Below are 15892 nucleotides of genomic sequence, written 5' to 3' on the forward strand. Positions count from 1 at the left end.
GGCAGTCCCACTCTGGGAAAAAAGGTGAGACTGGAGAACCCCTAAAGTCCCTTCATTCCCTGGATCTGTAATGTTAAGAATACGAGATGGACCTCAATCTCAGACAGCCCAGACCAAGACAAACACAGCAGAACTCAATCAAGATGGAGATCTAATAGGCAACAAAAACTATCAAGATAATGAAATGGATGGCATTCAGAATAGTGGGCCCTCACATCACCTTTAAAGATGAATATCCCAACTACCTATTACCATATCAAGCGAATTCAGAAGCAGAAACAGCACAGCAAAACAATGTCATGCTATAAAACCCTAAGAAATGCCAAGTTACTAATATACGAGGCACAGGTCAACTCTTTATGCACCTGGTTTTTCATATCTATAGATAGTGTCAAAAAATTTATTTGAGTTGTTCAGGCTGTGAAATCGTTTCTTTCCCCTCAAGAAGGAGAAGATCTAGTTAAACCTGAGATTAAAGAGGCGGATAAAATTGCCCCCTCGTCTGCGAAGGCCAGGAATTAGACATGCTGCTACTGCTACAGCAGGCAGTCTCCAGACAAGATCTATTACAGGGACGTCTTCCATCAGATGCTAGCGACGCTAATCCTTTTGCAAAGCATGACAGCTTCTCAAACTTGACTGTGGTGAATCCAAACCAAATTTTTATGCTATGTGATCAGCTTTCAAAATAAAAAATCATTTTTACATTGTGTTGAGTTTAGGTTTATTACATTTAAATTTGGAAACAAGAATATAGATGCCTGCAATGCAGCTTGTCCTGGACTCCCTTGATACTCATCTTGCAGAATAAAATGTCAGATAATAGCGAGATAGATACATGCAACCAGAGCTGCTTGATAACAAAATGCTGTCAAACGGTAACAGAGTTTTCCACATCCTTAAAGAGAACCATTCAAATTTCCTTCTCTGAAGAAAGAGAGCTACAACATGTCACCAGAACATTCTCATTGATCCTGTAGCTTTTCAACTGAATGTCATCAACTCTGAAGCATTTAGTACTCTGACAGCAAGTTGGAAATTTTAGAGGCTGACTTACCTTTTTGCAGTCAGATAAGGACTTTTCGCTGGCCAATGTGCTGAAAATGGTGGTCTATAAAACAAGAAAGTGGGTGACACAGTAGAATCATCAAAGTGTAATGATATTGACTCTGTCTTTTTCGTTTCTTTTTTTTTTTTTTTAAGATTTTATCTATTTATTTGACAGACAGAGAGAGAGACAGCCAGTGAGAGAGGGAACACAAGTAGGGGGAGTGGGAGAGGAAGAAGCAGGCTCCCAGCAGAGGAGCCTGATGTGGGGCTCGATCCCAGAACGCCAGGATCACGCCCTGAGCCGAAGGCAGAGGCTTAACGACTGAGCCACCCAGGCCCCCTGTCCTGTTCATTTCTAATCCATGGTGGGCACCACTTCTTATGACCCCATTGATTTCCCTGGATTTTTAAAAAATACCTGCCCTTCACTGTTCCCACTACCAACTACCCTACCCAAGCTGGAACATAGATTATGGGTCAACAACGATAGAGTGAGATAAGGACTCTTATTTATCTTTGTTTCACAAGTTACCTGCAGCACAATTCAGTTAATTGTCAAAAATCACATACCTTGGAGAGAGGTGAGTAATCAAAGCCAAGAAGTCTGACCCTAGAACCCACATTCTCAACCACACATGGTACTCTCTCTCTTTCTCTTGAAGAGATATGTGCAAAATGTCAAGTGCCAAATGATTCAAATGAAACCTATTATGAGCCTGAGTAATGAAGGGGAAGTTCTCCCCATTTAAGAGATTTGTGAATCTGAACAGCAGTACCAGATATTGTCATCTGATCTCTATTTTCTTTAGCGCACTTGCTCTCCACATGACTTATTTTTTATATATTTTTGTGTTTATTTTCCTGGCCTCATGAACCACTAAAAAGGCACTTTAGCATACAAGGCCAGTTGGGATTTATATGCACGTTTGTTCCTTTTGGACTATCCTATGAAGAGTTAAATGAATCTATGGTCAACCACATAAATAGTATTGAAATTTTTTTCAGTAAACCTGTCTACTTTTTCTTTAATTACAAAATATATATTTTTAATAAGTCAATCTCCTTTCTAACCTATCCTCTTGAGGTAATCAATAATAAAAATCTGTGTTCATCCAGGATACTTGGGTGGCTTAGTCGGTTAAGCGTCTAACTCTTGATTTTGGCTCAGGTCATGATCTCAGGGTCATGAGATGGAGACCATGTCGGGCTCTGCTTAAGCATGGAGCCTGCTTAAGATTCTCTCTCTCCCTGTCCCCTTCCCCTCTGCTTGCACATGCATGTGTGCACTCTCTCTCGATCGCTCTCTCAAAAAAATCAGTGTTCATCTTTCCACACTTTCTCTATGTTTATCCAAATACATATTACATCATATGTAATTACATGACTTACATATTATCTGTATTATGTTACATATGCACATATAGAAATTTCTTTCTTTCCTGAAATAGTATCATCCTATTTAAGAATACAGTAGAGGCACCTTTCTAGGTCAGTTCATATGGATTTGCTCATTCTTCTCAATAGCCGCATGACATTCCATAATAGAGATATACCATATTTATGTATGCTTTCCTTTACAGATGGACATTTGGTAGTTTCCACGTTTTGGTTCTTTTGTTACTGCTTTCTGTTTGTTTACTTTTGTCTGCTATTACAAACTATGTTACAGAAAACATTCATACACACACACACATATATATATACAATATATACATATATATTTTGTATGTGTGTACATACACATATACATACTTATACCGATAATTTTATTTTGGTTGAATAGGGTCAAAAAACAAAAGAAATGTAAAATAAATAAAGACGTTGGTATGGCTTGAAGATGTAATCTACATCAATTTTCTCACACTCTCTCCTCGCATAACATAAAAATATCTACCACCCCCCCTAGGATTTTGCTTTGTTTTAGGACAAGCACTAGAGATAGTTAAAAATCTGAGCCAGCCTATATCCTGATCCAAAGTAATACGCAGCATTAAAGGACAGAAAACACAGATGTGGATATACATACAAAAAAGCATATGTAATGAAAAAAAATAAATTCAAGATTTAGATTGGTGTGATCTTTAAATATGGCTTGCTGGCAGTTTTGTGTTTTTATTTTATTTGTGAGTTATCTAGAAAGTTTGAATTAAAAGTAGAAAAGGGATGGGATTCATGGGTGTCTCAGTCGGTTAAATATCTGCCTTCTGCTCAGGTCATGATCCCAGGGTCCTGGGATGGAGCCCCACATCAGGCTCCCTGCTTAGCCCGGAGTCTGCTTCTCCCTCTGTCCCTTCCCCCTCAGCTTGTGTTTGCACGCTCTCTCTCTCTCTCCTCTCAAATAAATAAATAAAACCTCTAAAAAAAAGTGGAAAGGGAAAGAAGGGAAGAATTTTAAGTGGTAGAAGAAAAGAGGAAAAGCAAAAATCAAAAAAGAAGGGCAAGATGAAAAGTTCACAAAAACAGACATAACAGAATTATCAGGAAAAAGAAAAAAAAGGCTCCCATAAAAGAAACAGCCATCTTTGCTCAAAGAGGATGAGGGCCTGTGACTCATTCTTCTTACCATAATTAAATCCACTGACCTAATTTCACCCCTGACAAACAGCAGCCCATGTTGACAGGAGTAGATCTACTCTAAAAGTTCCATGCTGTCTTGTCCTTTGCTTTTGCCAGGTATACCTTAGTTTCTCTTGTTTACATATTCCTTGTGACTAGAAGGAAAGATTCTTGCTTGCTATTCAAAGACTGAACCAGTTAGGAGAGAGAAAAGCCAAAGAAACAGACTGCTCTCAACGTGCTTCTGAACCACTCCACCTGCAGTCTTCCCATCAAATGCCTTCCTTATGATCTTTCTTCATATTTATGTTTTTGTATACATGAGCACCATGTTATGAGAGAGGCCTCAGTGTTCACTCTCAGAATCCTGATCCAGGAAGATAAAGACCCCACAAGACTTGGTCACTGCTGTAGCCCCATTACCTAGCCCAGGGCCTTCCATGAGAAAAGGTATCCAATCAATATGCACTGAGCTAACAAAACAAAACACAAACAAACAACAACAACAACAACAACAACAAAACCACGGCATCAGGTGAAACTTCAGTCCTTATCCCAAAACACTGCTTTGGAAGCACAGTGCCAGAAAAGCAGCCTCACATATAATGTTACAAAGTAAAGCCTAGAGATAGAGGAAAATGAGAAATAAAAGATAGCCAAAGAGTAGTAAAATACAGTTTCTATTCAGTATATTTCTATTGTCTATTATCCGCTTGGTTTGGTTATCGATTTTTCAATGTCAGCCCCGTGAACATTTTGGACTAGATAATTCTTGGTTGTGGGGGTGGGAGTGGGCTGTACTGTGCAGCATCCCTGGCCTCTACCCACCCCACCCCCTGACCTCAGTCATGACAACCAAAAATGTTTCCAGATATTTCCAAGTGTGCCCTAGAGGGGGCAAATTCACCCCCCAGTTGAGAAGCACTGGTCTACACTCAAGAAGAGCTAGTCATGGAAATAACCCTGATTCCCTGACGAGTGTAACTAAATTTTTTCCAGGAAATGGAAGTTGAAAAGTCAGAATCTGGAGAGGACCCAAATTCTAGCTACTGCAGATTCCATGTGGGGGCAACTTGAGAAACTCTAATTGCATTTTTAAGTAAGTTTAAGATACACCACTAGGGACGGTAAGTTAAGAAACATGTCTAAGAATTCAGATATTAGTGCTCTAGCCCCAGGGGAAATGATCTTCAAAATTAAACAATACCATTCAACCCTCGAGAATAGTCTCAGGTGACCTGAGAAACATGTTTGGGGGAGAAATGAGAGTCAGAGACAGGTGAAATTGGCTTCACTAAAAAAATTAAAACAAGTAGCTCTAAACATTATATTTGTAGAAAGGAACCACTTGAGCTAAGGGACAAATGTATGGTGAAATCTCGGTACCTGGAATGAGTATGAAAGAAGTATGGCATGGGTCAATGAGAGTCTGTATCCTTAATTTGGCCATTTTCTAAGGGGATTTTACTTATACGCTCCGTTGGTCTCATTTCGTTCCCGTCGAAAACCTTTAACCGGCATATTCCAGTTTCCTAATTACAGCTATTGTAAATGACTTTGGGTGGGCTTTCTAAACCTTCCAATAACATGTTCACTTTAATTACTGGAAATGAAAGGCTCAAAACACGGTGACTTACCCACACTGTGACCTTCTTGACTGTTGCATCAATATTTTTCTACTAAAGAGGAAACCCCTAATGAGTCTACTCCACCAAAGTTTGCACGATGCTGCGTTTGTCAAAGGAGTGCAAGCACAATGGTGCACAATGACTTTTTAGAGCACTGACTTCTAACCCTGTTGGCAAGGTGGCCAGCATGGGGTGAACAGTATTGCACATAGAAGTTGTAGCAATTTGCCAAATGAATCTAGAAAGGTGAGGCCCTACTATTGTCCATTTATATACTGATACCTGAAATTTCACTTATTAGAGCCCTGCTTTTCACATCAGGCTTTGTATCACCATAGACAAAACCTCGAGGGATACTAGGGTATAAGAGTCAATGCAAAGGGGGCAATTAAAAATTTCATGTATTATAATTGTTGGTCTGTTACACCTTAGAAGGAATGAGTTTATCAGATCCTTTTCTGCAAGTAGATTTTTGACTTTGGGTTTTTTAAGTTTTCTAAAAATTTCAAAAACAGATTTTGATGGAGAGAAATGAAAACTTACATAAAAAAAGACACTGGACACTCATGGTGATGGGAAAAGATCTAAAAACATAGGTCACATCAGGCTCCCTAAAAAGCAGACTGTGAGATGGAGGTTAGCATACGGGAGGTTTATTAGGGACTGCTCTCAGGAACTCCACTTGTGGAAGGAAAGAGAAGGGTGCAGGACCAAGCACAGGAAGAAGTTGGACCCTGGTAATACTCAACAAAGGTCTCAGTCCACCAAACAGGGAGCCCTGAACTGGGGCAGACTTGTCCCCAGCTGGGGCGGAGCTAAGAGCTGCCCTGGAAAGGAGGCATGACCCTGGGCAAGATGACTATTTTCAGCCAAGGGCAATTTCCTGAGAGGGCTGACAGCTGAGAGTAGTCAGCCAGCTGCTCTCCTAGCAACAGGGACATCTGTGTGGAGCACTGCTGTGTCCACTACAATATACTTTACTTTGACACACTTTGCCAAGGGCAGATACTCATTGTGACTAACTTACTCTAGTTGAACATGATCCCTTATTAGAAGTTTGCTGGTCTTTTATGATAGAATCTCTAGACAGATAAACAAATGGTCCACTTGCTCAGGAGTCTAGGTGCTTGGGTCTAATGTCCCTTCTTAACAGATCTCTTGTGAGCTTAAGATGGGTGGCTGGCCATAAGGTCTTGAATTCTTCATTACAAAATAAGGAAACCCATATTCATGGGTTTTAGGACCTTTTAGGTAATGATAACCTGGCTAATTTGAAGAAAATGGGCCTGATTTTATCAGACACATCATTTAGAAATCAATGAGTATACAGCCTACTTCTTCCCTCCATCCTCTGAGGAAAGAACATTTGACTGAATAACATGGTCAGCTCTTGATTACCTCCAGAGCTAGAGAGAGTTTTACAGGTGATCCACAAAAGCATAACTTATAAAATTTCTCTACATCTGATTTTGAGAGACACTAACTAATGGTCTATTTAGAAGATGAGGTGGTTAAACACATCTTCCTTAAATTAACATTCATGATCATTTATAGAAATATTCCAAGTGGGCAGAAAGACAAAAGCAACCCAGAAGGAAGAGTGACTTGGGATGAAAAACTGGCACAATAAGGCCTTGGTTTGAGAACGCAAATGGAGGATCACCAATTGACGGCTCATCCAGTCCAGCCTACAGAAACAGATTCCAGAAGGGCAACGCTCACCCCATTCTCACTGGTGAGAGCGGTTTGCAAAGTGAGCACTGAAAAGAGACTCCATATGTTCTACACTGCTTATTGAGAGAGAATTTACCTGTGAGAGTTATTATAATGTTGTCTCAGTCCCACTAAATTAGGTTTAGAAAAAAAAAAAAGCAAAAACAGGCTCAAACTCTACTGAGCTGATTTCTTCCATGTAATGTGTAGAGCTAAGATTTATGTTTTAAAAACAACAAACCTATGATGCTTACTTGATTAAACTGGAACAAAGTCAGGTGCAAGAGAATTGCTTAAGTACTGGATTATAAAAATTAAGGAATTCAGAAACTGAATCTCTGAGATAGATGGTAATGTTACAAAATTTTATTTCAAGCATCAGTTGTTCCTGTATGTGTGTGTGTACATGTGTGTATGAGTGTATGTGTGTGTTTCCGCCCAGCCAGACACCAACAAACAGGCCAGCTAGTTTCAGTAAATGGTCAAATACAGTTGAAAGCTAAGCACCATTTAAAGGAATGATGCCTGCATAAGGCATCTCCATTTGATACCAGCCATTTGTACCACACAGACACACTGGATGCCTTCTTACTCATTGGTAGATGTCAGAACTAGACCTACTCATATTACTAACAATTTGGAAGTCATTTACATATGAATCAAGGGGTCCCAAAAGTGCACACTACTTGGATGCTTTCTTAGACATTACAGGCAGCCAATTTTAGAATTTCTAGACAAAGTATAAATTTCCATTTGGTCTTCATGCTTTAGCAAACTAGTATTGATACATGCACACTGAAAATAGTGGCATCCCTCCAGGCAAAGTGTGGCATTCATATTTTTTAAATGCATGGTTATAAAACACAACCAGCTAAAAGAAAAAAAATTATACCCCTGAATAAATGATAAAATTACAGTGTTTTCTTGTAGTCCATGAATACTGAAAATTTCAATTAACCAAGTGAAAAGCCAGTGAATGTGCCAGCAGGATTTATATCCCAGACTAATGACCATCATCTGCATCCTATTTAGCTAATGAAGGTTTGGAACACTTGTGGATAATTAAGGGAAAGCTGATGGGAGGAAATTCGAACCATGGAAAGATCAAATCTATTTATGTCTGCATTTAAAACTAAACATATCTAATAGTTCACTCAATCAAGTCATAATGTCTGTTCATTTGGGATAAGATAGATGCTCTTCAGTTAAATAGGCAGGTTAGCTCCCAAAACACAAAATTCATTCCTCATTCATTCATTCAATACTTATTAAACACCTTCCATGTGCCTCTGCCCTTGTGGATCAACACAATAGCACCATGATTTCCCTCATGTTTTCCCCACCACTCTCCCTCCTCCAGCTTCATTACGTTTACAGCTCTGGTTTTCACTTTACCCAAGTAACTACCGACCACCTGTCTGTCGTGACAGCTACGGCATAGCTGCAATTGTAGGACATGACAGGAAAATACAGGGTGTACAATAGGGCAGTTGGCTTTTTCTGACACCTGGCAGAGCACCTCAGGGCTGGGCCTCAGGCTCATTAATAGGTGGGTGTTCGTGTACGGAAGACTAAAGACTGCTTAAAGGAAGACAACACCTGATATTCAGGGGTAGCAAGAACAGGAATCAAGCTCACTACAGCTCTACTGAATTTCGCTAGTTTATAGCCATTTCATTCAACATTATTATCCCACGTGAGAGGGAGCACCTTAAAAAACCCCCACTGAGTCCCTGCCATAATCTGACAAATTTGTGTTTAAAACAAAGGCGATGCTTCAAGAACCTCCAATCCTAGGATCTACGTCAGTGCTGAAAATGGGAAGCCCAGCTGGTAGGCATGTTGTGGGAAGTCAACTAACGGTGGCAACTCAATCTTAGGTGCACACATTTATGTTTTTTCAGAATCCCTACCATGTCTGAAAGGAAAGCCAGATTTTTTTTTAAAAATCTGCAAAATCAGAGCTTACACATAGCCAGTTGAGAATAACTTCATCTAAGCCAGTGGGTCTCAAACATTAGAGAATCACCTGGAGGTCTAGTTAAACTAGGTTGCTGGGCTCCACCTCCCAGAGTTTCTGATGTAGAGGGTATGGGTTGGGGCCCAACAATTTGCATTTCTAACACATTCTCAGGTAAGGTTGATGCTCCTGGTCTGGGAACCATCCCTTGAGAATCAGGGGTCTCAGCTATACCCAAAGGAAGTTAACAGCAGCGGTAACTATGCATTTTATGATCTCACAAGAAAGGAAAAAGTATCTTTGAATTTCCATAAGTATAATTTTAATTAGTGGCAATACTAATACCTTCTGATATTTACATAAAATTTCCAATCTCTAAAGCCCCTTGACACACATTGTTTCATTTCAACTTCCAATCAACACTATAAGGTAGTGTTCTTAACCTCACTGTAGGACACCAAGAAACAGAAAGGTTAAGTGACTTGCCTAAGTTTTCTTAACTTGTGAGTAGTCAAACTGAGACTCAGGTCACTGGCCTTCAGAAGTGTTTCTGGGGTAGAATTATGCTATGAGAACTATACTCTGGGATCATCAGAGTACAGTAAGAAATTCATTTAAAAACTAATAAAGTGAGGTTGCTCTAGTCTGACAATATCAATGTCAAAGTTTCTTTCTTTTTTTTAATAATAATATTTTTTTATTATATTATGTTAGTCACCATACAGTACATCCCTGGTTCTGATGTAAAGTTCCATGATTCATTAGCTGCATATAACACCCAGTGCACCATGCAATATGTGCCCTCCTTACTGCCCATCACCAGCCTATCCCATTCCCCCACCCCCTCCCCTCTGAAGCCCTCAGTTTGTTTACTAATAAACACTAATTTTTTTTCTTACTCAGCACCATTTATAAAAGCTAATGAGCCTTTGCATTCATTGTGAATTACATAAAGATATTTTTTTCATCTCCCTGAAAAGGGCTAGGTGGAACAGAAACTGAGAAATGTAAATGTAAAGTCCAAATGTATATATAAAGTCCAATACAAAGATAAGGTTGGCAGCAACAGCAAACACTAGGAAGAGAATGCCACTGGAAGAAGAGGTGTTACTTTTTAGTACCAGTTCCCCTTCCTGCAGAGAGTGGATCTTTGATGTTTCCACCAGGTTAGCATCTTTGGGGCAGATAACCAGTAGGAAGCTCTAAATGTGCAGAGAGCAGAAGGAATTCCACAGTTTACAAAGAGCACAGAAGTAAAAAACGATGGGACCCGAGGTTGCTGTCCACAAATGGCCCCCACTAGAATTGCCATGAAAAGGACAGACTCCCTTGGCTGTACCCTCACACCCCTGACTATGACCAGGAGGATCCTATGAGATGAGGGAGATGGTACACTCTGGGACAAGGGGAGGAGAAGCTGTCAAGACACATTTCATGCTCTTCATGACATTATTTGAACATGGCCAGGAGGAGAGAGCAGAGAAACAAAGAGCCTCAAAGAAGACACAACAAAATACAACATATTGGGACAAATGACACCCACTGAGTGGTGTCGAGCTTCATCTCTCAAAGCTGCAGACCAGGTTTCCCTAAAGCCATCAACTTAATATAACAAGGCTAGATGCCCCTACTCAGGGTCATCCCATTGTTCTTCCCAGAGCAGAATATCCTAATCTGACCTGGTAGGAGCTAAAGGGAAGAGGGATTGAAGGAACTGACACAAACGAGAGGAGCAGAATATTTCTATACATTTTGACTTTAAAAGAATAATAAGGATACACTAAAATTCTATGTCTATTAGCATCTATAATTTTGGAGTCAGTAGCTGTGATACTTTAAATACCAGGAGTACATCAATTGCTTTGAAAGATTATTGTTCAATATTTGGGAGTTTAGATCCTTAAGATGCCCCCCAATCTTGACTGTAATCTCTACTGTCCCTTATACAAACGCCCTGATAGGACTTGATCCATACTGCACTGTAACCTCATCGAGGCCAGAGGCCAACTCTTCATCATCTGTGTACCCTATACTTGGCACAGTAATGGGCATAACAATGAGGACACAGTAGGAACTTCACAGATGTTTGCTGAATGTGTAATGAATAAGGCGAGGGAGGTAAGGGGGAGGAAAAAGGAAGAAGTGGGGAAGGAGGAACAAAGGGATTGAGGCAGGGAAAGAAGGAAGAGTAATGCTAACATGGGGACAATATTCTATAGTGGGAAAAGTGTTATGAGTTGAATTATGTCCTCCAAAAAGAGACGCTCATGTCCTAACCACTGGTACCTATGCATGTGACCTTATTTGGAAATAGGGTCTTTACAGATGATCCAGTTAAGATGAAGCCAATGGGCTGAGTCCTAATCCAATACAACTGGTGTTCTTATAAAAAGGGGGAAATTCAGGAGCACCTGGGTGGCTCAGTTGGTTAAGTGTCTGCCTTTGGCTCAGGTCGTGATCCCAGGGTCCTGGGATTGAGCTCTGCATTGGGTTCCCTGCTTTACAGGGAGTCTGCGTCTCCCTCCCCCTCTGCATGCCACTCCCCCTGCTTGTGCTCTCTCTGTCAAATAAATAAATAAATACATCTTTTTTTAAAAAGGGGGGGGATATTTGGACACAGATACACACAGAGGGATCACGAGGTAAAGACGGCCATGTGATGATGGAGGCAGAGACTGGATGGATGCAGATGCAAACAAAGGCACCCCGAGGATTGCTGTCCTCCACCAGAAGCTGGGGAGAGGCAAGGAAGGATTCTACCCACAGTCTCGGAGAGAGCACGGCCCTGCTGACATGTCAGTTTTGAACTTCTAGCCTCTAGAACTGTGATGCAGTAAACTTCTGTTGTTTTAAGCCACCCAATTTATGCTTTTTATGGTAGCCCTAGCATTCTAGTACCATAGTACATAACCAGTATCTCTACTTACTAATCAACTGTTACAGTGATTGACAAGCCATTCCTATAGAGGGGCAGATAGTAAATATTTTAGACTTTGGGAGCCAAAAGGTGTCTGTCACAACTCAACTGCATCAATGCAGCATGAAGGAAGTCATAGAAAATACATAAACGAATAAGGATGGCTGTGTTCCAACACAGCTTTATTTTATAGACATTGAAATTTGAATTACATAGAATTTTCATGTGTCATGAAATATTCTTCTTTTGCTTTTTTTTTCAACTATTTAAAAATGTGAAAACCACTCTTAGCTTGAAAGCTGTTCAAAAACAGGCAGTGGGCCAGATTTTCCCTGCAAGCAATAGTTTGTCTGCTTCTGGGTACAGATCTAGGAATCAAAAACATCTGACTCTAGTCCTGATTCCACTAATTACTATTTTCATAACCGTGATTAAATCACTGGCTTCCATCTTCAAGAGAACATAATAGGGTACTCGGGTGGCTCAGTCGGTTAAGCATCCAACTCTTGATTTCAGCTCAGGTCCTGATCTCATGGGTCGTTAGATCAAGCCCCACATAAGGGTCTGTGCTCAGCGGGAGCCTGCATGGATATTCTCTCCCTCTGCCCCTTCTCCCGCTTACGCATGCACTCTCTCTGCCTCTCAAATAAATAAGTAAATCTTTAAAAAATAATAATAATAATAAATTTTAAAAAAGAGAACATAATAGACTTTTCCCTACCCACATAGAAGGTTATTATGAGGATGAGATGAAAATCGTATACTTCAAAACACTTTGTATACATATGGCATTGATACTTGGATATCTTTAATCTGTCTTACTCTTCGGAAATAAATATTAACACTAAGGTCAGGGGGATGATCAACTGACTGAGTCACGGGGCTAGAGCAGCATGAAAGCAAAGATGTAACCCCCTTCAATCACCCACATCTTCAGATATATCAGGGAAGTGGACAAGGAGATGCATACCACGCACAAAGCTGTGAGCAAATGGACTTTCTGAAGTAAACAGCAAGTCCAAGGCAACTGGTCATCATCTTTGGTCATATCTGACCTGGGCTACTGCTGAACCAAGAATTTCATCTTCTAGGAATGTTCTGGACAAGGACAGTTTGCTGCTGGGAGGCTGTGCTGTAACTCAGTTCCCTAGATCATCACTCTAAACAAACATTCATCATCCACTAAAGCTCCTCTGGCCATCTTGAGCCCATTTCTACAGTGCCAACAGCTGACAAAGCCATAAATATTACCCTCCATGCAGAACCGTCTTCACACTCGCCACCATAAGGAATTGGAACATTGCCACTATGCTCTGCGGGGACCGGACTTGAGCTGACAGCTCCAGATTTTCAGGTCTGGCACAAGGCAAAGCCAAAGTGAGCACCAAGGAACAAAGAAAATAGTTCACAGGAGGAAATATCATTTTGCTCACACTGCATAGGGCTGTAGACTTCCCTAGAACTGAGTTATGCCCTTGAGGAGCCAAGAGCATACCCTTCCAAATTACTAGCGTAATGACCATGGTCATAAATCCTTAGAAAGGATTTTTTACTCCAAATTAATTATTCTAATTATCCTTCATTCCTAAGACTGTGTATTTCCTGGATGTAAAAGAAGCGTTGTTACTAAACTTATTCTCAGTTGCTGTCTCCTCATACTCATGAAGGAATTGAACAAAAGAGAATCCACATCCTCAGCCAACTACCGGCTGCTACCAATATCCAAACTCTCATCCTCCCTGTTGCGTTCCTCCCCATTCCCACCTCCACCCTGGCACATCACCACCTGCCTTCCTAAGAACAGAGAAGAAAGCCATGGCTATGACACATTTCTTAGCAATGTGATACCTTCTTCTCAAAGACTCTCACTTAAAAGCATGGTGAGGCCAGAGGTGTCCCTCTTGGGAGCAGAGTAGCTGCTACTCTGGAAGGGGAATGGGCCCAAATCCTAGCTCTGCCCCTTGTACGATGACTGGGGCTCATCACTTAAGTTCTCTGGGCCTGAATTCCTTATCTGTAAAATGGGAATGAGGCGATTTACCTTAGAGCATTTTGTAAGAATTTAAGAGGACGTGTGCTCAATAAAGAGTACTATTATAATTTCCGAGAACTCTGGACTTCTTCTCCAGCTCTGTCTCCAGCCACATTTACTCTACAGACTTCACAAATACCCACTTACAGGGCTATCACTGTGCCACTACGCCCATAATGGTGAATGGGGAAAGCAAGGGAAAAGCTACGAAGTTACTTGCAGCCTGGACTCTATAAGAGCAAGTGGCTGGGAGCAGGGAGGAGGGATTGGCCTTTCCTCCCTTGAATACTCTCTGGGTTATTATAAACTGGCAAATCTTCATGCTCCTGGTTAAACTAGACAGATAATGACTTTTGCTATGAAGTATATTAGTCTCGAGCCTAGTTGTAGGTGCTTGATGATAAGATTCTCTCCTTCAAACTTCTCAGGAAAGATGCGGATTAAACTGGTACCAGCCCGGGGCAATGAAGTTGAAGGTGCTCAACCTTTGGAGGAGTTCTGACTAGCAGAGTGGTGGGGATATCTTTTATCATAAGGCTTCAACGTAATATCTTTCTTTCTCTTTTTCATGGTAATCCCATGACTAATAGGTATCTAAATATATCCATCTTTAAAAAAAGAGAAAGAAAACCAACGATGTTAATTTGTAATCCAAGCTGAGGAATTAATGTGTAAATTTGAGGGTGGGGAGGAAGGGAGGAGGAAGGTCAAGAAAGAAAGACATTTTCATAATCACTGACTATTACAAAACACTTAAATGGACACACAACAATAATGGAGGGTGCAAGGCCCAATGTGATGGGTTCCAGTTTAAAAGCCCAACACTGTCATTAATAAATGGAAGGTGATGCACTATTATCTCAGACACTGTAAGTGATGGTTTGACAAAAAAAAAAAAAATCAATGGTTACACAATTTTACTCTACACCAGAAATAAAAAGATCTAGCTTGCCATAAGCACATTTCATAATTAGAGCACTGCCAGACACAGTCCTTGTCCTCGTTCTAAATTGCTGCATCTTCATTTCTTCAGAGAGTTTATTTTGAGTTCCACCTGCACAAGCTCTCCAAGTGAAAGGCTAATAAGAGATGATTAAAGTGTTCCCCAGGGCTTGGGGAAATCCCATGCTTCATTTTTATCTTCATTTCTTTCCAACTGCCCTGGGCCCATTTATTCAACAAACATTACTGAGCCCTTATGTTGCGGCATTAGGATGGGTTCTGCTGGGAGGATATTGACAAATGAGATGTGACATGTGCCTTGAGAGATGATAAGCAAATCTGTGACGTTTCCCATATTCTTTGGAGAAGTTCTACTGAGTTCCGAGCCCAGTTTTCTTCTCTCCTATGTCTTCCGTTCTTCCTGTGTGATATCTCTTTTTACTTTGTGCCACTTCTGAACTTTGCACATACTTCTACAATAACTTTCATCCCACTATATTGCACTTATTTGATTATGCCCCATGCCCCTTCTTTGGAAGCAGAGGCCATACCATATTCATATTCTTATTCTAAATGTCACAATGGCTAGTACATAGATTTTTTTAATTTGTTGAATATGAACATAATCCATCTACTTCTATGGCTTCAACTCCTAGTATATGATGATCATTCTAAATCTGTATGTTCATCCCTGATACCCCCCCAAGCTTCAAATTCATTATTTTATTAAATATCTACTGCCTATTAAGTATCTGCACTGGAATGTCCCACAGGCATATCCAGCTTGAGTTGTCCAAAACTGAACACATTGTATTCCCCTCCTGAAAAACTGTCACCAATTGTTCATATATTGTTTAATGGTGAGACCATCATATTCCCTCTTTCAACCACAAATCTCAATGTCTTTTTTGACTCCTGTCTTCCTTACCCATCACATTCTATTGATTCAACTACAGAAAACTCTCAAGTCATAAAGCTTTCTTCTTAATAGTCTAAAACTAGTTATAGTTAGGCACCAACTATTTATAAGAATGAATAGTTGAAGCCAAGTTAAAATTGAGAGTGCCTAGGAAAATGTGTGATTATAAGAAATA

This window comes from Ursus arctos, unplaced genomic scaffold, assembly GCF_023065955.2.
Source record: "Ursus arctos isolate Adak ecotype North America unplaced genomic scaffold, UrsArc2.0 scaffold_9, whole genome shotgun sequence".
NCBI classification, from domain to species: Eukaryota; Metazoa; Chordata; class Mammalia; order Carnivora; family Ursidae; genus Ursus; species Ursus arctos.